General features: G+C 41.2%; 1 long non-coding RNA gene across 1 annotated transcript in view; it reads right to left on the bottom strand.

Annotated features, from left to right (window-relative positions):
* The window catches only part of LOC117049818, a 59020-nt gene that overhangs the window by 18524 nt on the left and 17708 nt on the right, over positions 1-22788 (bottom strand). Inside the window, exon 2 of the long non-coding RNA XR_004427014.1 lies at positions 18963-19064. This is a non-coding gene — a long non-coding RNA (uncharacterized LOC117049818). The remainder of the gene's footprint in view (positions 1-18962; positions 19065-22788) is intronic.

Here is a 22788-nt window from a genome sequence, read left to right as displayed (position 1 = left end):
TGACATCTGTAACATCTGTAACATCATTCAGTTGAAGCGGCTCAATGTGGTGCCTTCCATAGTTCCAGTTACAGGTAGGTAGCCGTGTTGGTCTGCCATAGTCAAAACAAAACAAAAAAATTCTTCCAGTAGCACCTTAGAGACCAACTAAGTTTGTTCTTGGTATGAGCTTTTGTGTGCATGCATGCTTCTTCAGATATATTCAGTTGAAATTTAACTCATAGTAGACCCGTTGAAATTAAGGAACATGACAAAGATAGGTGCATTAATCTCAATAGGTCTATTCTCTGACTAAACCTTAGTTGTGTACCACTCAATATCCTTTCTCTAATATGCTTATAGAAGAATTCATGGGGTTCTGAAACGGTCCCATTGGCCAAAAATGGAAGGTGATTTTTGGAGCACATGAAACCAGCAGACACTAGGTTTGGTCCCTGAAACTTGGGCACTAGGTCAAACATAGAGCTGTCCATGACTCATTTCCAGTCCTCTGAAGGTGTGGAGGATTCCTATTCATTGTGCCCTATGCAAAATATGGAGAGCCCCACTTGTCATTGTAGGGTTACATTAAATTCACCGAACAACAAATATATAAAAACAAGGTGGGGTGGGGAAACATTGCTAATAATTGGTGCAGCAAAAACATAAGCTAGGCTGTGGGTGAGGGAGTCACTATCATCCAATAATATTTTTTTATATATCTTTTACAGGGAGACCAGTCCAGTTCATGGGCAGGCAGATTGAAGAGCTTGTTTCTGATGTTGGGTCAGAGAGACACAGCGGAGATTTGGCTGGTTATAATCCATCCCACTTCCCAGATGTCTCCCTCCCTGAACTGACAGAGGTGGCCTCAAGAGTAGTGCTGGAAAAAACCTCGACAGTGGTAAAAAGAGATTTCAACATCCACATCAGAGTCGTATTGACTGGGCCAGCTCTGGGCTTCATAACAACCACAGAACTATCTCAGCACATCACACAATACATCTCACACACACAACCACTGACCCAACATGTATGGAAGGCCATAATTTCAACTTTAAGATCTACCACGGTGGTCCCTGTTATTCCTGTGCCCAGCAAAGTCCATTGTTCAGTAGTCTGGAAGAACATCTTCTTGGTGGCAGACTATATTTGTGGAATGTCCTCTTCACCGAGGCACAGCTGGCACCAACACTATGTAGATTTTGTGTCAGCTAAAGTCTTGCCTTTTTGTCTGGGCTTTTGGTAGCTAGGGGTGGGGGAGACTGATGGTGAGGCCAGTTTTATATTTCTGGAGTAGTGGCCAAATGCTCAATTTTATTTCATGTTACATTAATGGATTTTTGTTGCATTGGTGTAACCTACCCTGGGATCACAGGTTGCTAAAAGGTGAGATAGAAATTAAACAAGTAAACAAATAATGTTCAGTTAAACAAGTGAACACAAAATTAGTAGTGAAAAGATGGTATAACAGGAAACAGGAAAATCCTGTGCAACTGTGCTCTATGAATTTTGAATTAGACATGCTAATTATTTAATTTATTTAACTTCTAAAAGTTAAAGCTGTATTGAAAATTACCATATTAAGACTTTGAGTAGGCATTTTATAATCTGGCAGATCCTTCCTAGCCTTTATGGCTACAGTTTTTTAGATCATTTCTAGAAAAGAAAAGGCAGTATCTTGGCATACCTATGCATCTTCCATGAACACAGTCTTGAAAAATTGTATCAACGAGGAACCCAACCAACCAGCATCAAATATAGTATATCCAAACACATGGAAGGCTTAGAGACCCATTAATTGCCTGAGTATTGATTATTTTGGTACTTGCCAACTCCTCCAATCAATGTAACCTCCAGTTACAACCCTAGCTTTATATCTTATTGCTGTCCTTGAGTATGACTGCTCTGAAAAATGTGAACCATTTCAGAACGACATTGAAGCATCTTGGGAAATGCATGAGAGGTGGGGATGTGATATAGAGGAATTCCAAAGAGCATGCTCTGTTAGAGGTACTGGCTCCATCAGTGCGAGTTTAAAAAAATCTGTCTCTGAAGCAGCCTTATATGAAAGTTTGGCATCCATGGCATTGATCTTGGATACAAATAACTTCAATATGAAAGAAAAATGGTTTTCTTTCGTTAAATTATTTGTTGTTTTAATGGTTTCTGGTAAAGGGATTTTTCAAATTTTCAGCTGAAGATTTGTGCACTATGACTGCAAGTCCGGAGAATATTATATTATATTTTACAGATAATCGTGAGCCACCCTCCTTCCGTCCCTCAGAAGTCCCGTACAAAATGATTTAGTATATGTTCTTGGTGACAGACACAATCCAATCAATATCTGTTTATTAATTATTATTATTATTATTATTATTATTATTATTATTATTATTATTATTATTTGACCAACCAGATATCTCCAGGAAACAGGACAGGAGGGCAATAGCATTCTCCCATGTTGCTTCCCACCAGCTGGTACCCAGAGACATGCTTCCTCTAACTCTGAAGGTACCATATAGCCATATTTATTTATTTTACAAAACTTTTGTGCCTCTTATTAGAAGAGTTGCATCTCAGAGTGGTGTGCAATCCATAAAAGTAATCACAGTTTATAATATAATATAATTAATATAATATAATATAATATAATATAATACCTGGACAATAACCCCCTCCATCCTCTTTTAAGAACATCTAAATTTATAGTTGTCACTACATTTTGTGGCAAATTATTTATTGTAATACCTCTCATGTATTATTATTATTATTATTATTATTATTATTATTATTATTATTATTATTATTTACTTGTATAAAACGTGATTCACATATCATGCAGCCTAATTCTTGGATCTGATGCACTGGTGTATAAAAATAAACTTCAAGAGCTACTATAGTGAGGTACCATCCCAGCCCATCGCATTGTGTTCTTTGTCAAAAGGGACCTTAGCTCATGCTACCGGGGGGGGGGGGGTTACTTCTGCTATGTGAGAGTCAACTACCATTACCATGAGCATCATTAACTCAATGTGCAAGCTGTAATATAAGCAGAGCTGGCCCTACCATCAGGCAGAAGAACAACTGTGGAACAATCTCTGTATGCTGACCGTGAAAAAACAAACAAACCCCCCAAACCTCCCACCATTTTGAAAATAAGGGAATCATCTATGGTAGTCTTCTTTCGGTCTTTGAATTCGGAGTTGGGGTGGGGAGTCAAATATTGCAGTGAGGAAAAATGTGATCTGTTAGCAGATGGATTATGCCTGACATCACATGCAATTCTTGGAGTTTATCTCAGAATAATAGCCATGGAACAACATTTTCTGTGTAGAAACAACAATCCTATATGAAGAAAGACTCCTTTAATCTTCAAATAAATGAATTAAACTTCCTGCAAGAATTTTGCAAAACAAAATTACCTACTTATCTTGAAGGGCAAGATGATCTATTTAAATCATTATGTTTCTGTTGTATATCTAAATATTGAAATTCATCTCTGGGAAATGTCTACCAGAAAGAGAACACAATCCTCCTTAATAGTTCTAATCTTTCACTGTAATATGTGCACCAGAGGGTGCTATGTTGTGAGTCTGTATGGGAAAATTAGAAATTCTAAAATGCATTTAGGATTTCATATAAAAAGGGTAGTAGTAAAATGGCTAACTGTAGATACTGGTCTTCATGCAAAAGGAATAACAGCACAGTTTTCAAGCTGCAGTTGTTTTCTTCCTCAAATGAAATATGTGATGTGTGTTTTCACCAACTGTCTAAATAAAGGTTTAGTGAGTCACTGAGGGAAACAGAAAATCTTTATTTTAAGAGCTGCAGAGCTGAAGCTTAAGAGTTTTCTGTGAAAAAGCTTCCCTTAGGTTTGTAATTTAAACATTACCCATCTGCTATTTCTTCCCAGGTCTGCATTTACAGCAAATCTGAGTTTTTCTTTTTAAGATGTACTGATTGGCCCACGCCGTCTATGGAGAAGGATAGAAACCTACTTTATTGATCTATTAATGATACATTCCTTCCGGTCTAAATGGAAAGGGAAGTTTTTCCTAGTTAATGTCTGAATTCTTGAAAAAGGGTCACCACAGGTGGTCCAACAACAGAAGGGAAGATAAAAGCTGGAAATATAATGGAGATGTGCAAGACATTTCCCAAAACCACACAGAAGCAAACTGAGAGAGCATGTCCAAATGGTTGATTTTCAACCATCTACCACTGTGGACAATAGAAAGGGTCCCTCCAGATTGCTGATGCATTCTGCAACATGTTCTTGCACAATAATAGTGTTTTTATAATTGATTTAATCTGTTTGGTAGGTCGTTCTGCGATGTTTCCCTAACGCTACCACATGATTGCTGTCCGGAGGGGCTATAGGGCAACAAAAGCTTAAGACCATTGTGGTATTCAAAGTTATAGGTTTTTAGCAGGAAGTTACAGGATATGGACTGACTGGACATGAAACACTGTGACCATCCCCAAGTGTTTTCAGGCACAAACAGTATTGAAAGTAGGATTGTGCATGACTACCCTGATAGCATCATGAGCACAAGTCATCATGCATGCATAATAATAATACCTGCCCCCCCCCAAAGTACTATGAACGTCAATAGTCATGGGACATGCCCACACAAATGTGGCCAGATCTTTAAAGCAGTATGATACCATTAACATTTTGTTAATGACTACACCTAAGGCTGATTCTGGGATGCAATCTCAAAAATGATAGAATGATCTCAATACAAATCCAAGGCAGACCTTTTAACATCACAGTAATCCAAGTTTATGCACCAACTACCAGTGCTGAAGAAACTGTAATTGACCAATTCTATTAAGACTTACAACACCTTATAGAAATGACACCAAGGAAGGATGTTCTTCTCATTATAGGGGATTGGAATGCTAAAGTAGGGAGTCAAGAGATAAAAAGGAACAACTGGCAAGTTTGGCCTTGGAGTTCAAAATGAAGCAGGGCAAAGGCTAATAGAGTTCTGTCAAGAGAACAAGCTGGTCATCACAAACACTCTTTTCCAACAACACAAGAGACGACTCTACACATGGACATCACCAGATGGGCAGCATCGAAATCAGATTGATTATATTCTCTGCAGCCAAAGATGGAGAAGCTCTATACACTCAGCAAAAACAAGACCTGGAGCTGACTGTGGCTCAGACCACCAGCTTCTTACAGCAAAATTCCAGCTAAAACTGAAGAAAGTAGGAAAAACCACTGGGCCAGTAAGATACAATCTAAATCAAATCCCTTATGAATACACAGTGGAAGTGAAGAACAGGTTTAAGGATTTAGATTTGGTGGATAGAGTGCCCGAAGAACTATGGATGGAGGCTCGTAACATTATACAGGAGGCAGCAACGAAAACCATTCCAATAAAAAGGAAATGCAAGAAAGCAAAGTGGCCGTCCAATGAGGCCTTACAAATAGCGGGGGAGAGAAGGCAAGCAAAATGCGAGGGAGATCATGAAAGATACAGGAAACTGAATGCAGATTTCCAAAAAATAGCAAGGAGAGACAAGAGGGCCTTCTTAAACGAGCAATGCAAAGAAATAGAGGAAAACAACAGAATGGGAAAAACCAGAGATCTGTTCAAGAAAATTGGAGATATGAAAGGAACATTTCATCCAAAGATTATCATAATAAATGACAAAAATGGGAAGGGCCTAACAGAAGATATCAAGAAGAGGTGGCAAGAATACACAGAGGAATTATACTAGAAAGATATGGAGGTCTCGTACATCCTAGGTAATGTGGTTGCTGACCTTGAGCCAGACATCCTGGAGAGTGAAGTCAAATGGGCCTTAGAAAGCACTGCTAATAACAAGGCCAGTGGAAGTGATGATATTCCAGCTGAATTATTTAAAATTTTAAAGGATGATGCTGTTAAGGTGCTACACTCAATATGCCAGCAAGTTCGGAAAACTCAGCAGTGGCCAGAGGACTGGAGAAGATCAGTCTACATCCCAGTCCCAAAGAAAGGCAGTGCCAAAGAATGCTCCAACTACCACACAATTGCGCTCATTTCACATGCTAGCAAGGTTATGCTTAAAATTCTACAAGGCAGGCTTAAGCAGTATGTGGACCGAGAACTCCCAGAAGTGCAAGCTGGATTTCAAAGGGGCAGAGGAACCAGAGACCAAATTGCGAACATGCGCTGGATTATGGAGAAAGCTAGAGAGTTCCAGAAAAACATCTACTTCTGCTTCATTGACTACGCAAAAGCATTTGACTGTGTCGACCACAGCAAACTATGGCAAGTTCTTAAAGAAATGGGAGTGCCGGATCACCTCATTTGTCTCCTGAGAAATCTCTATGTGGGACAAGAAGCTACAGTTAGAACTGGATATGGAACAACTGATTGGTTCAAAATTAGGAAAGGAGTACGACAAGGCTGTATATTGTCTCCCTGCTTATTTAACTTATATGCAGAATTCATCATGCGAAAGGCTGGACTGGATGAATCCCAAGCCGGAATTAAGATTGCCGGAAGAAATATCAACAACCTCAGATATGCTGATGACACAACCTTGATGGCAGAAAGTGAGGAGGAATCAAAGAACCTTTTAATGAGGGTGAAAGAGGAGAGCGCAAAATATGGTCTGAAGCTCAACATCAAAAAAACTAAGATCATGGCCACTGGTCCCATCACCTCCTGGCAAATAGAAGGGGAAGAAATGGAGGCAGTGAGAGATTTTACTTTCTTGGGCTCCATGATCACTGCAGATGGTGACAGCAGTCACGAAATTAGAAGACGCCTGCTTCTTGGGAGGAAAGCAATGACAAACCTAGACAGTATCTTAAAAAGCAGAGACATCACCTTGCCGACAAAGGTCCGTATAGTTAAAGCTATGGTTTTCCCAGTAGTAATGTATGGAAGTGAGAGCTGGACCATAAAGAAGACTGATCGCCGAAGAATGGATGCTTTTGAATTATGGTGCTGGAGGAGACTCTTGAGAGTCCCATGGACTGCAAAAAGATCAAACTTATCCATCCTTAAAGAAATTAGCCCTGGGTGCTCACTGGAAGGGCAGATCCTGAAGTTGAGGCTCCAGTACTTTGGCCACCTCATGAGAAGAGAAGACTCCCTGGAAAAGACCCTGATGTTGGGAAAGATGGAGGGCACAAGGAGAAGGGGACAACAGAGGATGAGATGGTTGGACAGTGTTCTCGAAGCGACTGGCATGAGTTTGGCCAAACTGCGGGAGGCAGTGGAGGATAGGGGTGCCTGGCGTGCTCTGGTCCATGGAGTCACGAAGAGTCGGACATGACTGAATGACTGAACAACAACAAAGGCTGATTCACACATGCAAGCCCCTCTTGAAGTCTTCATGTGAATCTATATATAATGCATACAGTGGTCATGTGATGAAATATTGACATGCATAGAGAATTAATTTCTTACAATTCCTGATTTTGGAATTACACTGATAAAAATCCAGTCAAGGATAAGAATCAGCTACTTTTAATATATCTAGAAAGTTAATTGATTTTTAATAATGGTGCATCAAATATATTGTTATGATTTTATTCTTGGTTTATAAACGATCCCCACTCAGACTGCTATTCTGAAATAACTGTGAATATTTGGAAATTGGACACCAGCTTCAGCAGAAGCTGACCTGTAGCCAGTTGTGTTTTTAGAAAGTACCTGTGAAAAACAAGAAAGCACCTAACTTGTGTTTCTGTCTCCAGTCTCCATTATTAATGAACTCATTCACTTTCATAAAAACAACCACACAAGGGCTTCTAACCATATCTATAAAACTATTTAATGCACTTTTCGAAACAAGGCATCTTACAGCCATAGTAATTGCAGTTTTACTAGACCTTTAAATGAGAAGCAGCTACTTATTAAGTTTTGATATGGTGAGCTGATTAGACAAGTTAAACATAAAGGCACAATTTATGTGTGCTGTATAACCACATGCACATGTAATGCAGTTCTAACATTGAAGTTCAGCACCCACTGCATTTAGAAATCCTGTGTGGTACACAGTTTTATGCCACTTACAGGTTACAAACAGTAAAATGGGAAATGTTGGATTTTACAGGAAAATAATATTCATAAATCTCCAGCAGTGAATTACAGTATAATTCAGAACCACCTTTCCTCTGCTGTTGCGGTGAATTCAGTGTGGTTGCCAGTGCAGAAATAAGCACATATAGACTGCAATGGATATTGCTCCTATTGCATTTGGCAAGCCTTTGTGGCCAATTTATAGACAGACTCTCCAAACAGTTTCTTAAGCAGCACCAACAGTACAATCTCCAAAACAATTTATCCCCCTGTCCCCTGCCGCAGGTAAGCTGCATTGCGCTCAAACCTAATGACCTTATCATTTCCTTAAGGGTGTTAAGGATTATACTTGGTTTATTTTTCCATGTCAGCATGCGTCTTGAGCAATTGGGCACATGTACACGTCAATTCTATAGCACACAGGGCCACAGGGGAGCCAAGGTGTGTTGCATAGGATCATTTGAATGACGACATTCCAGTTAATAAAGGGCTGTGGGTTTGCAGCTGCGCCACAGTAAAGGTGGGTAGCCAGTCAATATGGCTATCAAGCATTACTTTCCCGTGGCAAAATCTGTCGCCAGAGCAACTGTAGAAAAAGGGTAGCCAATTTTGTGCCATGGCTGTTCTATAGAGAGTGATCAGATCATGAGTGTGGCAACTCCAGTTAGGCAAAAGGGCTCAGAAGTCCCGAAAGCTCAAATCCCTTGCCTGCTCTGATGGTGCATGAATGTGTAAGTACTTATGGAACAAATGTATACATTTAGGCTGCAATCTTGGGGTCCCCGGGAGAGCATCCAAGGGGGCTATAAAGTTAGTGCAGACCTCCCACTCGATGGGAAGAGGAAAAGATCCTGTAGTGGAGGAGGAGAAGTTTCACTCACTGCAGAGGTGAAAACCTCTACCAATGTTGCTGCTCTGTTTTGAATACTGTAACAGTGATAAGGGCAGACTGAAGTCATTCCAGGGATGTATCTAGGAGGCTTGAGGATTCTGTGATTCTTAGTCCACTTCTTCCTTGGATACACATCCAGAACAAGGACAGAAGGTGGGAGGATATTAGCCTTGAAGCTGGTGTATTTAAAATTTGAAAGGGGGAAATAAAGCAAAAAGCAAGCAAACAAGCAAACAAACAACCCAACCTTTGAGCGAAGGACAAGGAGGAAAGGCTCAAATGTACCGGTAGTTCCCTCACCTTCAGAAATGGCAATAGATCTGCCACTAATTATCTTTTCCTCCCTCACCCACTGAGGAGTGCTTTGCCCTTTTATATAAAACTTCTAACCTATAATCTACCCTTCAAGGCTGCCTGGATGCATCTACAACTTTAAATCTGGCTACTAGATCAATTTACTAAAATATTAAGCCCTAGAAATGAATAAAAAAAAGAATAAAGAGCTTGTTCCATGGCCCATTATAGCAAGCGACTATTTTCTCAACAGTCACGTATGGAAGCGTTTGTGAACTGGAAGATTGTGTGCTGGACCAGAGCTGTCAACCTTCCCTCCCTTTTTTTGCCTTGGGAAACGGCGCTGGAATAAGGGAATTTCCCGCAAAAAGGGGAAAGTTGACAGCTATGGTGCTGGACAGCTTTGTGCTAGTGCTAGAGAGCTATCATTTGGAGTAGAAAAGGATTACACAGATTTGTGTCATCTTTATTTTAAATGTCTACAGGACCACATGGTGAAATATTAGGGGAAACATCTTGACAAAATGAAAGCAGAATATTTATCGTCTGGGTCATGAAAATACAGAGAGAGATATGTTGAAAGAGATATATTTACTGCCAAGAGATTTGCCCCATTATGCATTCATGATTCCCCTTCTGCTGTCCCCTCCCCAGCTCTATTCTCTAGGAGTCCATGTCCAGGTGAAACGGGCATGCTGAGAACATCAATACAAAACAGCTTTATCCATCTAAATTCTCTCCCTGGGAGCTCTGGCATGCTGGGCATGGGAGATGAGAAATGAAAGAGGTTTGCAGCACAGAGTCAGGCAGTTCTCAACACGATGAAAGTATCTCAAACAGCACAGGTGCAATGGGATTCAAAAGGGCTTGTCCAGATAAAGCAGAAATGTGCTCTTTCTCCTTGGGTAACTGTCTGAACACTAATACAGTGGTTTGTCATTTGCATCTTGGGGGCCTGTGATGTGATGTGGCCAGTTTCCAGGTACCCATCGACCACTTCAAAACCACTGCCAAAATCAGACACAGGCCTAGTGTGGTGATGCTTAGGCACCTACAGAACACTTTTTTTTTTTAAAGGGAAGACAGCTTTTATATCTGATGAAATTGTTTCATCGTCTTTGGTGGGTGTTTTATTTTTAAGGATGATTTCATCGTTTTTAGAGTTTTCTGTGCTTGCATCTGTGCATTTTATTGTTTTTATGTTGTACACTGCTTCAATGGCTTTATGCTGTGAAGCAAGTCTATACATTTGGATAAAATATTTCACAAACCATTTCACAAAGCCTGGAAACAGGCAGGAAGTTCATTAGAGAGCAGAGATTATTTCCTTGAGTGAGAGAACTGGAAGAAAGATAGCAGGAGGCATGGCAGCAATAAAAAGCCCTGTGCCAAAGGACCAGTACCTTAGAAAGGGAAAAGGAGGAGGACTTTATAACGTGAACGTTATTTGTATTAAGGGGGAAATAAAGGCACGGAAGTTCAGCACAAACAAAGGAGAAGATAGATAAATGAAGGGCTGACTTAAATACTTTGGTAAAGGAAGGTCCTTAGGTTAATGGAACAGAAAATATAGAAACAAAAACAAGAAACGAGAAAGAAAATGGAAAATGGAATAAATATGAAAATGTAATAGGATTCTATTGTGATGCAAAACAATCAGGAAAGTGATCCCCCCCATTCCACTCATAGCTGGTTGCTAAAAACCGACAACCAATATGTTTTGCATTGTTTCTGTCAAATGATTTATTCAGGAATGCAAGCTAATGACAATGGGCACTACATCAAACAAGTATCCAAAGCTCATCCCAAACACACCTGGTGTCCTTTTTGAATTTTCATTTTGTCATATTATCACTAGTCTTAGCCATCTCATATCCTGCTAGATTTAAAGTGCACCGGTACCTATGTTCAAAGTCAGCACTTGGAAGATGCTCTTTGGAAGCAAGCGCAAATGTCATACTCAGTGACATTTTCAGCCACCTCAATTTGTTATGATTTTCCATTTTTATGGAAGCAAAACTCTTCTGGACTTGTAGTCATTTGTGAGCTGGGATATATTCACAGAATGGATCTTGTAGGGCCTCACTTGCTTTTATCTCCCCAGGCTGTGTGCATTCTGGGTCTCACTGACAGTGCAGCACAATGTTGTGGTGCATTTCAATATCCCTGCAGTATTGGCTACATTCAGCATCAATTTTTATGTGACCTTTTGAATTCTTTGTTAGACACCCTTCACGTGGCAGTAACATTTATGTAGATATAATTTGAATGTAACCATACTGTTTACACAAGCAAACAAACACTTGAAGAATAGGTAGGACAGGGCAAGCAGAAAGGTCTGTATCATAAGAGAAAGTGATAGGAACCGTTATTCTCCCTTATGATTTCCATTGGTTTTCTTGTGTAATTTTTAAAGGGGTCTAGCCAGTGTGGTTAAAAATAGAGTTTATTTAAAACCAAAATGCTATGCCAAACTTTACCTGCCTTTATGCCCTCTCCTGGTTTTTAATGTATGTAGCCTAGCTATGGAATCTTTCCAAACAAATCAAACACATCTAAAGCCAAGCAACAACACTGGTGGCTTTTATACAAGGGGTGGCTTGCATTCATGGTCTAGGAGAATCCAGGAGAAGTTATCAGCAGACGGCACCCAGAGTAGATATTATAGCCCAGGAACCAACAAGATATGGATGGGAGAAGCATTTTTGTTAAGAATCCTATATGTTATAAAAGGGATGCATGCTGCCATGCCTGAAAGTATGGCATTAATAATTAAGCCATACAATCATTACTCCAGGATATTATTTCTTAAAGATCTCTTGCAAAGGCAATATGATTACATATGAATTATTTCAATTTTCTACCAACAAAAAAAAATAAAAATCTTCAGAAGTAGGAATTGAATTACGCTGTCCAATTTGCTGTAAAGTTCACAGTACGTGAAGAAATTAATCAAGGCTACCACCGCCCATTTTTATGGGGACATAAAATGATGTGAACTTCCATTTTTAATAAAGATGCATAGCACTTTTATGAAGACTGACTAATAACACTGTAATGAACTGAAAAGCTTCTGCAACACGAAGGAGGATTTTATTTTATTTTACTTTTGAGAGAGAGATTTACTGAATTTCTTGTTTTGAATCAAGGATGTGAAAAATCTATCTGCAAAATAGTCAGATCAATAGTCAGTGTTTGTACATGGCTTTTAACTTTACCTTCAATGATCTATGACTTTTGTGGATGTCTATGGGGGCATTTGGAAGATTCTGTTTCTTCCTTCCACCATTTCCTTCAATTTCATCCACTGAAGTGCGTCTTTCTCTCTCTCTCTCTCTCTCTCTCTCTCTCTCTCTCTCTCTCTCTCTCTCTGTGTGTGTGTGTGTGTTTGTGTTGAACAAGGGCCATATCTCTAACAGAATTTTGCAGATGCTACACAGCCTGCTGAAATGATCTCCTATATATGTCAAATGAATTCATTAACAAAGATTCACAATAGTTCTGCACATTGCACTGGTCACTTTGACACTATCAGTGCACACCTCCCAGTTCAGGAATGGGAGCAACAAAGGTAATGACAATACACTATGCCTTACCTGAAATTCCCTGACCTCTTTGTGGGAGGGACAAACTGCACTACTGTGCAGCTCCTACCACACAGATTGTGTGTGAGAGAAGAGGATCTGCACAGCTCCTGTTTCCTGCATTCACTGGCTAAGCAGTCTCAGCTTTTAGGACATTTTTTGCCCATGACCTCTTCCCACAATTTTGAGAGATGTGTGATTAGCCTTTCAAAACCTCACATTTGCATTATTTCATTAGTACCTCAGCTGCACTAATCTCCTAATGTTATCTTCATCTCCAATTGATTCACTAAAGCAGCTCACTCTTGGTTCTTTCACCCACATCTCTCCCTGGTTACAGGTACTGAGCAAGGTACCTTGACTCAGGTGGCAGATTTGGGGAAACCATTTAGGTGTAACTGTCATGGTTTCAGACCAGGAATCCCTAGTTGCAGAGTCCTTCTGCAATTGTAGCCCATAGGGGGAGATGGAGACACACACACCTGACCGTTCCTTCCTATGTGAATCCACTTGCACCAGAGCCTGCATATTGTCCTTGAATCCCATGAAGACTCTGCTGCCACCAGACCCAGATGACTGGGACAAAGACTCCTAAAAGGATCAGGAAAGACCTTGAGGGGCTTTCCCCCCAAAGTCTCCAAAAATCAAGATCCTGCTGCCTAGAAGCAGCCAATGGTTGCAGGAAATGAATCATCCCTTAAACTGGCCAGATGCAGCACTCATGGGGCAGGATGTATAACCCAGAGTATAAAACTCTACAGTTGCTGCAAGACACCTTTTTTCTGCCTCTGCTGAAGGACCGCTAACCATGGTTCTGAACCAGCACCATAGTCTTTTCTTTATTGCCTTGGCCTTTCCTTAGTTTCTTCCTGTATACCTGAAGGAGCATCTACACCCCCATCATTCAGCCTGGCCACCGAGATCCAGCTCCGAGGGCCTTCTGTTGGTTCCCTCACTGTGAGAAGTGAAGTTACAAGGGACCAGGCATTTCTTGCTTGCTGCTCCTGTATGAAACAGAATATCTTGCTTGGTGTTCAATACAGTATCTTCTATATGGGTCTTATATGCCAAGGTTTTTCATGTTCCTTTATGTTGGAGTGATTTTTTTAAAAGGCATGTGTTGTAAACAGAAAATTCATGACTTGTATTAATGATTTATATCTTAAATGGCATGCTGAAATCTATCATTGACGTGATAAGCTGCACATTATTCCCTATCTACATATAGCCTTGTAGCACTGCAATATCTGGCAGTGAATGTAAAAAGTAAATTTTCCTTGGTTTTTAGGCATATCTCCCAAGTATGAGACATGCTTCACTTGTTTTTCAAATTTAGCTGCAAGTCATTTGAGGAATGCACTATGGTAAGTGTGTGTGTGTGAGAGAGAGAGAGGGGGTGAAGTGGGGAGAAAAAGAGATGCATATGTTTGTATGTGTATATATATTTACATATGGGGAAATGATGTAGTGCCCAGGTGTGTGTGTGTGTTCTGTACAATTTGATTTTTACTGCACAAGTGCTGAATGTACTGTCTGGTGCAAATTTTTGCGTAGCTAGAAGCAATGCTTTCATTTTTTTATTTGTTAAAAAAGCACCTTTTGTGGTTGCAAATTAAAGTTTGAGAACAGATGGGGAAAATATGACAAAATCAGAGCAGTTAAAGATATTATTGGAGAAGATTTTCCAGTAGACAGAATGGCTATGCCTTGGTGCCTTGTATCTTCACTTTGCAATCCATCCTTGGCTCCTTCTTCTACAGCTTTTCCTTTCCTAATCCCTAACCTTCCATTCTTCCAAGTGGCATAGTCTCCTTGTATCAGATCAACTCTGTGTGAATGCAGTCTTTTCATTTGTTGACCACAAACCACATATTACTGGCAGTTCATTATATAAGAATTGTCTGCAAGATTCTAATCCCTATCCCCATTTTGATATTTACATTGTAATGAAAAACTTTTGGTGCATTGTATCTCTGTTGACCATGAACATTTATGCCTGGATTGAGTGCTTGCTTCTTAGTCTCGCTTCCACCTATCAGAGGAAGATCGGGTCATTTCACCCCATTTATCATGAGTCCACTATGAATGGCATCCTGCACAAACAGGGATAAGGACCATCTAAGCAATAATAGTTAGGTAGCAAGAGCACTGAGTGTGAACCTGCGATCTGAGCCTAAAGCCAAGAACTGCAGGTTCTGAGCCAGCATCTCCAGAGACTTTGATCCACTAAGGGACCTATTTCTCCCTACCCCCAGGGACAAACATTCCTCAAAGTCTATTGACTAATGCAGTTTATAAATAGCAGAGACCATTGAAGTACTAGGCTCCAGGCCAGAGGACTCTTCCTACAAAATATCCCCCTTCCACTTCTGCAATGGTGGTCCAATGATGGGAAAGCTGTGACTCTCCAAATATTTTTGGCCTCTGCTTCCATCAGTCCTGTGCCTGCATGGCCAATGATGGGGGATGTGGGGAGGTGTAGTCTAGCAACATCAATAGGACCACATATTCTCTACCAAACACACACACAGACACAGGAAACCAAGAACTCTTTGGAACAATGCGTTTGTTCACTGTGACCTGTCCAGGGTACTGAAAGACCTCTTTCTGACCATTCTTATTCTTTGATCTTTGATTGGACTCTGCCTGCCAGTTAGTTTCCAGCTCTCTCTAACAGCTGCAGACTACTGGCCTTAATTGAATACTACCCCTAACAAAAGAGTGAAATGCAGTGAGAGCAAGCTGCTAGTTGTAACAGTTCAAAAGCCCTCTCTCCAAGTATTGTAATTTGAAAGTGTTGGGTGAGATTTTAGCTTGTTTACAAAGCTATTGCACTACCAAATTTATTGTACGCTTGTGAAACACAGACCACTTATAAACACCATCTCCAGTTCCTCAAAATATTCAATCAAAGGTGTCTCCGAAGTTTTTTCCGTATCACTTGGGAAGACAGGCAAACTAATGTCAATGTACTGGAAGAAGCAAAGATCACCAGTGTTGAAGCAATGACTCTTCAACATCAACTTCTTTGGATTGGTCAGGTGTCTGATTATTGTCTTCCAAAGCAACTACTCTGTTCCCAACTTAAGAATGGAAAGCATAATTGCTGGACAAAAAAAGAGGTTTAGAGACACTCTCAAGGTGTATAAACACCGACAACTGGGAAATCCTGCAAGCGTTCCAATTGGAGAATAGGCTCTACCAAAGGCGTCATGGACTTTGAAGAAGCATGAACTCAGGACGAAAGGGAGAAATGAGCTAAGAGGAAGGCATGTTTGGCAAATCCTCACCATGATCAACTCCCACCCGGAAACCTATTCCCCCTATGTGGAAGGATGTGCGGATCCAGAATTGGCCTCCACAGTCACCTATGAACATGCTGTTAAGACCATATTCATGGAAGACAATCTTACTTGGCTACAAGTGATCGCCAAAGAAGAACTCAGAGTGGCCAATTGAAATGAATGAACACAACTAAGTTAGGTTCATTAATTTCAATGGGTCTACTCTGAGTAAAACTTAGTTGAATACCACCCCAGTTCTCTGAACGTTAGAAAGAGTTTAGTGGCCTTTGTTCAGTTTGCCTTCTGTTTATCCTTCAGTACTCAGACCACCCTTTCTTATACATTTGTCCCATGTCTCCAAATTCTATGCACCTATGTGAAGCCACCTGCATATTCCTGGGGTTGGACTAGATGGGTTAGGGGTTGGACTAGATGACCCCTGGGTTCCTTTCCAACTCTACAATTCTATGATTCTAAGCAAGCCAGCCAAACAGAGCCACTAGTGCAAGGCTTTTCACCTGTGCAATGGAACTGATCCATGTACACCATGCACCCTTCCCAGATCTGCTCAATAGGGCTGGGGGGGGGGGAACGGACCCGGAGCAGTCAAGGTGTCCATAAATATATGACATCTGGTTTTTGGTTCATGCAAACACTCGAGGAGGAAGAGAAACTCCTTTTTGCAACAAAATCGGCAACAGCAATACCAGCAGAAGTGAGTATACAGGTGAAATGGTTCACTTTATGTGGGAACTATTTAATATACAATTACCACAAAAACAAGACTAGTAGAATGTTAGCAAGGGGGGAAAAATCCTTTTTTGCCACATTAACAAGGCCTTGAAAAGCATCTACACTAGTCATTCCCTGAGGCAGAGGGCATCTGCAGCTCTGCACAATTTTGGCTAAATCTGCAGCACAGATTTTTAAATGTTTTCCATTTATTTTATTACAACTTTTTGCAAAGCCTTATGTTTGATGAGGAAACAGTGGGTATGTTATTGTTCACAGTTTTGCTTGTTTAAAAAGGAAACACTCACTTTTCCAAATAGCTTCCCCTTGCCCCCACCTCCTGATGCCATGTGGAAATAGTCAGTCCATTTAAAATCTTAGAGCATGCAATGAGCTAAAGGGAGGCAAGGCAGCAGGATGGAAGCAAAAGGGTCCCTTTCCCCATCCATATGGTTCAGGTTTGCATCTTGTCTGGCATGATAATGTGATAGTTGGCAGAATTCATGTTTAGAGTCTCAAGCAAATAACAGCCAATAAGTTGTAGGTTTAATATGCACGTGGAGATGTTCGTAGTATTCCAGACTGGCTGATTCTACAGCTGTAGTCAATCCAAAGTTGCTGCATGAATCCTTGTACAATGGAATCCCTGATGGTGAAAGTAAACTGGAGGCCCTACCCTGATGTAAGTATCCCCCATCTGCTGCACAGGTGTAGCCTAAGTAGTGAATCAGGATATGTAACATCCATTTGTAAGGAACGTGGAAAATTAAACTGTATGCATTTCCTTCCTTCCCTCTTTCTATCCACATTATTTCCACAAAGAAATCAGGGAAATTCATAGGCACTGTTTTGTGCAGATTTCTTCTGTCCAAATGGCTTGAATGACAGGAAGCATGGATATATTAACAAATTCACACTATTAACGTCTGAATGACATTACCTGTAACCAGCAAGCAAGTGCGTATATTCAAACATTGGAAAGAAGTCTGTAGTACAAACAGTCTACTGGGAGCTCTTCCTTTCTCTTCCACAATGCCTTGGAGGAGTCTTTCCCTTATGCTTTCTCATTGTTCTCAGCTCCTTTGGCCAGGTAATACCCTGTTTCTCCTAAAATAAGACATAGCCATAAAATAAGCCATGGCAGGATTTCTATGCATTTACGAAATATAAGCCATTCCCCAAAAATAAGCCATACCCCGAAAATAAGCCATAGTGACGTGGTACCTCCCATTAAAACAGCCTGGAGAGGCGTGGCTATGCAGCGTACTGATGCGACACGGTTAAAATAAGACATGCCCTGAAAATAAGCCATACTGTGTTTTGTTGAGCGAAAAAAAATATAAGACGGTGTCTTATTTTAGGAGAAACACGGTATTAAGAAGTGCACAAAGCATAGGTGCCAACTCCCTGGGTGTCCAAGCACCCACAAAATTCCCCTTGAAGGGGCCGGGCACCCACAAATTTTGGTGCCAGGGCCATGTACGCTGCATGGCACTCACAGTTGTGGGGTCAAGCTGGCACTCCTGCCACAAAGTCTACTGCAGACTTCACACCTACATGGTGCAGCACTAATTGGCATTTTTGTGGATGTACAGACATTCTTGTGATCAAGGACTATGCATACTATAAACCAGTGGTGGACAATTAAATGGTCTATGGTTTGAGCATTGCCCAGTTGATCTAATACACAATGCCAGATGTCCATGTATCTTGTGTGTCTGCTGCAAATCATACTATTTGTGCAGGTGTACAATTGTCTTAGCAAATGAGTAGGGCAATGAGGAATATAAAGCAAAAAAGAAACAGACACACCTAGATACAGACATAATCTTCTGTACCACAGTGTGTGTGTGTGTGTGTGTGTGTGTGTGTGTAAGGCACATAAAGGGTGTAATAATCTCTGACATGGATATAATGAAGGTGCAGAAAGTTGAACAGATGGAAGAATCGCTGGATCATGATCAATTTCCTTTATGCCTTCCACATTTTCAACCTATGTGTAATAAACGTGTATGGCAGGCACATATTTAATTAATAATACGGTACATTTATAGGTAGACCAAATATATTTCATAAGATAGAAAACCGTCACAATGATGTGCAACACAATGTATGTGATATCCTCTAGGCAGGTATTATTTAACTGCTTTGAACTTACCAGCTAAGACCAGTTCAGAAGAAAGAAGTCAATGCAAAGGAAACCGTGGCTACAGCTGGACTTTGGCCACTCTGCTGGGCTTCTCAATGGAACATGAGGTACCTGCAGACAAGGAAAAGGAACAGACTTGATTTTGCTGTCTCTGTCTCTGGCAGCAATGTTGCCCTCTGCAAACGGAGACAGTCAATGTTATGAAGAACTGTGGTCCAGCCCACTTCCTGTTCCATTTCTGTCCTTTAGTCCATACAGTGGCCACAATGGTCATTGTAGGTCTCTTGTTTCTAGGGTTCCCCATCCCAAATGAACCTCTCAGTTATAGGATACATCTCCACCTAGTGGTACTATTTTTTCTTTACAAAGCACACGGTGCATGCTCATTCTGTGATGTGTGAAGCAGCCCACAGTTCAAAACTGGCAAGAGATATTCTTCATAGCAGAAAGCAGATAGATAGAGACACACATATATCTGATCTGCAGAATATTCCTTTTTGACCCCAAGATAAGAACTGCACGACATGACAGAAAGTGTCAGAATCTTTACAAAAAATAACTCCTTTAAAAACAAAATAAATAAAACTATCAACAAGAATAGCAACTGCTCAAAATTTATCTCAGAGCTGCCAAGAAGTGAACATTCATGGGAGAATGTTCTGTTGTTCACAAGGTGGACACAAATGCATACAGTTGGATGCTGACAACTTGACACATGTCTAATGAATCTAAAGCATGTGCACACACGCACAAACACACAAATTTACTAGGACTAAAAAAAAAACACCCTTAAAAAAAACAAAAGCCCTTCCAAACAAACCACTTCAAGAAGATTTAATAGCTATGTAGGTTTTTGTGTACCTTAAAATACCATAGATGCTTTGTTAAAAGTGACAGTTAACATCTGTGTTGAAGATGCTACATTCTAACAGAGCGAGCTGCCATTTGTTGAGTCCAGTGAGCAGATGTTGGAGGCCTAATGCATTGGTGACAAAAGGCTAGAGTGCTTTAACCTTCCACATCGCTTCTGTCTAACACACAGCAGAAAAGGCTTTAATTTGACAGGTTGGATGGGATATAGAGAATTCAGCTCTGGCCACCTACAGAAGGGCCAAATCCAGTCATGAGAACAGTAGTGTGGGGGGAATGAAGCAGCGGGTGAGAGTAGTCCACTGTCTTGCACTATGTGGAGAGCTACGTATACTGTTAATTTCTACAGAGATTTAAAAGGGTTCCCATTGGAAGTTAGTTAAGCAATTAAGTCGATTCGACCTTTAATATGCAAGGAAATCTTTGAGTAAGGTGAGTTGGAAAAGGAGTCAGCAGCTCCTAGCACATTTTGGCTGTGCAAAATGTTTTAAATGCCTTTTTTCTCCCTGTGGTTGGGATGATGCAAGAGAGGAGAATTAAAATGAATGCACAACCTAATGGCAATTCTCATACAAGCTGCATGTAAACAGAAACATCAGCACAAAACTTATGAATCTTAATTTGTGCCACTGAGCTAAAATTTGTATCTTTCTGCATTAAAGGAATATAGACATACAGCACTGTGTAGTGTCTACTTGCAATACAGAAAGCTGACATGGTCTTTCCAATTTATGGGAAAATTGACATAATTTTGCAAAAAAGGGGGGTGGAGAGGGAGAGAGAAGCAAAACCACTTGTGAACTAGATTTTGCATAATGGGATTAATTTGGTTGACTGTCACATCAGCTATGCTGTAGAATGCAAGTTAATCACAACATCGATATGATTTTTAAAGAAGAAAGAAAAATAGGGGGAAAGGGAGGAAGAAAAGGTATTTTTCTCCCTTGTCTGATTCTCCTTTCATTTTAAAATACTTCCCATTTCTACTGTTATGTGGAAGTGCTATGACAAATAATGGAAGTCTGTTTTGCACTGGGCCCAAGAAGACTGAAATGAGCTAGAGCTGGCCTCACTCTGGTAAGAAAATCATCAGCTTTTCCTGGATCATGTAAAATGGTTTTGCGGTAATGCTCTTAGCAACGCAATGGCTCGCTGTTTAATTTGATAACCGAGCTTTCTGCATTTGTCAAGGAGCATTGAAATGTCACCAATGCATGCTTATCTGAAACTTTGTGTTTCAGTTGTCACAGAATCCTGTCATTGCTAGGGCACTTACCTTGTCCTTTAGGTGGATGTGCCTGTACTGTGCCTGTACTGGCTGCAATCAGCAACTAGGCCTAGCAAATGCGAGCAGGTGAAGGTGGCACCAAGGAGCCAATTCTAGGCTTAATTCAGTTCAAATGTTGATTGTGTCAGACTCCTTTCAGGATCTGCACCTGGGACTATTGCCCTACATGTCCAATGGATACCCAACTTCATATTTCAAATACAGCCACAACTGGTTCTCTCAACATAATATTACTCATATGAATTGTATGTGTATTTGTACCCACATCAATCTTTTCCTTTTTCACTAGGGTTGTGAGAGGTTACTCCAATAGCCCCTTGTTCGGCTACTGTAGTCAGGCCCGTCTCATCCATTGGGGCTGGTGGCGCGGCGCACCAGGGCGCAATGGCCTGGAGGGCGCCTCCGCCCTCCAGCCCCGCTGGCAGTGCCTGCCGGCAGCACCCTCTGACTGCCTGGCGGAGCAAGGGAGCTGCCCGGCTGCGCCACGCCATCCGGCTGCCCGGCGCAGCACGGGAGCGCGAGCCGGCCGCCCTCGTCTCCCGTCCCGGAAGCGCTGGAAGGGCGCACAAAGCCCCGCGCTGCTCCAGCGCCACGCCCCTCATCCCCCGCTCGCCCACCGCCCCTCCCAAGGGGCGGCAAGCGCAGGAGGGAGGTGGCGGAGAGGCAGCATGGCGAGGGCACCGGAGGGATAGCCGCACCAGGGCGGCCGATCTCCTTAAGACGGCCCTGACGGCCCATTGCTAGTGCTAGTGCAAGCACTTAAGACGGCCCATTGCTAGTGCTAGTGCAAGAGCAAATCATTTCTCTTTATTTTTGTCCTCATAGAGTTCAATTGTTCTTTGACAGAATAATTTCTTTGCTTAAGTGTTTTTCAGAAGAAAGCTCACCAGGAAGAGAAACACCACAAGGCACAGAAATGCCTTAGGGTCATGTAGCAGGGGTTTGTGAAGTCATTAGAAGTTGTGATTACCTGCTTGGATATTTCCATGTATCCTTTGCTGAATTCACTTAGTGGAGGAAACTCTAGTATTTTACACAGGCTAGTTTAAAGGAGAAAGCAATATGTTGTCACATACTGACTGTCTCTTACACAGGCACATATGGAAATAAGAGTAGTAGCTGAATGCAAATGGATCTCCCCATACCAGGGATGGAGAATCTGCAGCCCTCCAGATGTTGTTGGTCACCCATCAGCACCAATTAGCATGGCTAATGGTCAGTAATGATTGGAGCTATAGTCCAATAACAGCTGGAGGAACGCAAATCTCCCCACATCCCTATGCTAGATAGGTAGAACAGTAGCATCAAGCTGTGGTCCTGAAGGAGAACTCAGAAGTCAGGTGTAAAGTTCCTGCTTTTGCAGGTGGCCTGACTAGCTATTTTTGTCACAGCTGGAACCATCAGTGAAGGAAGATGAGAGAATGTCAGGTGCGAGGAGGTGATCAGCAGAGGAGGCAGAACAAGGCTCAGTGCACTACTGAGAGCAATTGAAGGATAGAGACAGTATGACTCTGTAGCAAACGAGACCCACAAAATAACAACGGATAGGGAACGGGTTACAAGTGGGGATTTAGTTAACTAATGAGTGGAGTTAATTCATGAATAGAGGAACAGAATTATGAGGGGTTCTGTAACTAAAAAAGATTGGACATAATACTTGATAATTATGGGTGCTCT

Source organism: Lacerta agilis, chromosome 7 (assembly GCF_009819535.1).
Source record: "Lacerta agilis isolate rLacAgi1 chromosome 7, rLacAgi1.pri, whole genome shotgun sequence".
Lineage (NCBI taxonomy): Eukaryota > Metazoa > Chordata > Lepidosauria > Squamata > Lacertidae > Lacerta > Lacerta agilis.
The sequence above is the reverse complement of the archived record's forward strand: the minus strand, read 5'-3'. Positions and strand labels throughout refer to the sequence as shown.